The following is a 1,795-nucleotide window of genomic DNA, read 5'->3' as shown; positions in this document are numbered from 1 at the left end:
GGGGGGGGGGGGGGGGGGGGAAGGAAGGGGGGCATGGGCCTCGGTCTGAGGGAAACTGTTTCGCAGTTGTCCTGCAGGGGCTGGCCCTGGGGTAGGGCTGACGGGAAACCCACTCCTTGTTTTTAATTTTTTAAATGTTTAGTTTTGAAAAAAATTTCGGAGTTCCCAGAGCAATTGTTAAGGAAAATGCTTGTATGTATTTCTTCACCTAGATTCACCAGTTACATTTACTCACTTCGCTTCGCTCCCTTTTCTCTCCACATGACGTAGGTGCATAGAAATGTTTGCTGGTAATGATTTTTGTTGAACCATTTGAGAGTGATGCCCCTCCACTCCTAAATGTTTTGGTCCATATCTTTCAAGAACAGGAATATTTCCTGATCATATGACTTCATCACAACGATCACATTTAGAAAACCTGATACTGATCCCATCGAATACATAGTCCACTCGCAAATGCTGCCCGTTATGCCAGCAGCGCCCAAGGCCATGGCAGTTCCCAGCGGCCACCAGGCAGACTGGGCGCTCCATCCACCGGTCGTCCTCTGCAGCTCAGCCTCCGCGCTCCTGCTCCTCCTCGCAGGACATGAAGGGACAATGAGATGCTTGAGGCTCCTCATCTGCTTGGTCGGCTGTTTCCTCAACAGAAGGGGGGGGGGAGATTTGAGAGAGAGACACTGATGTGAGAGGGACACATTGATTGGTGCCTCCCACACACACCCCAGGACTAGTGACTGAAACTGCAACCCAGGAACATGCCAGGGACCCAGAACCGAACTGGCAACCCTTTGGTGCTCGGGCCAACGCTGTAACCACTGAGCCACCGGCCAGGGCCTGGGTGGGTTTGTTTGTTTCATTTCATCCCCTCAGGAGACACGATGACAGTGAAACGTTTTCTTAACAACTTGGGTTCCTGGAGTATTTAATGACACGTGCGGGAAACTCACTCTCCAGCGCTGCCGTCTTCCGCAGGCTGCGCCCCGTGGTCTGCGGGCTCTGCCCTCCTCTGCTGCTCACGGCCTTGCAGCCAGGCTGGCCTGCAGGCTCCTCCCCGCCACCCCTCAGGGTTCTGCTCGAACCCCGCCTCCCAGTGAGGTCTTTCCTTCCCCTGAAACGCCCTCCCTGCGGCGGCGAGGCCCTACCCGGCTCTGGGCTCCCTGCTCTGTGCAGCGCAGCCTCCATTGCACACCTTCCCCGATTACTTACTTATTTTGTCTCCCAGGCTGCTCTGTGCTCCGGATGCAGGTCTGAGGCCAGGCCTCTCTCTGTCCTGCGCAGACTCTCGGAACCAGAGTGAACGAGCCAGTGCGAGTTACACGGCTTCTGTGGCCGTGAGGATGGGACTCGCCTCCTGTTTCCTCGTTTCTCGTGTGTCAAGTGGGGACAGCAGTGGTGCCCGCTTCCTGGGGCGGCGAGGCCCGGAGGAGAGAGGCCCAGACCCAAGTGCTGGGAAGCCAGGCCCCCAGCCCAGCGCCCACGTGGAGGCCGGGCGGGCGGGCACACTGAGGTCCCTAATCAGAGTCCAGAGAGACTGCGCAGCAGCCCTTCCTCGACCACTTAACTGAATAGAAAGTGAGAAAGTCTTGCGATGAGATGATAAACCTCGACCGTGTGGCTCTTGGCTGAGTCTCTCATAATCGTAACCAGGAATGTAGGGAGACCTCAACACTTTTCCCTTAAGGAAGCATGTATTTCCCTTAGGAGACATTTAGTTGTATTATTACATCACATTGTGAAATATTTTAATTGTTTTCACGGCAACATCTCCCTCTCCATCCCCACTCTTTCCCGGGCG

General features: G+C 55.2%; 1 protein-coding gene across 2 annotated transcripts in view; it reads left to right on the top strand.

Annotated features, from left to right (window-relative positions):
• LOC102430795 (natural killer cell receptor 2B4-like) overlaps positions 1-1,795 on the top strand; it is a 13,518-nt gene that overhangs the window by 861 nt on the left and 10,862 nt on the right. The gene's annotated exons all lie outside the window — the stretch shown is intronic.

This window comes from Myotis lucifugus, unplaced genomic scaffold (genome assembly GCF_000147115.1).
Source record: "Myotis lucifugus unplaced genomic scaffold, Myoluc2.0 scaffold_507, whole genome shotgun sequence".
NCBI classification, from domain to species: domain Eukaryota; kingdom Metazoa; phylum Chordata; class Mammalia; order Chiroptera; family Vespertilionidae; genus Myotis; species Myotis lucifugus.
This window is presented reverse-complemented; position numbering and strand designations above follow the sequence as displayed.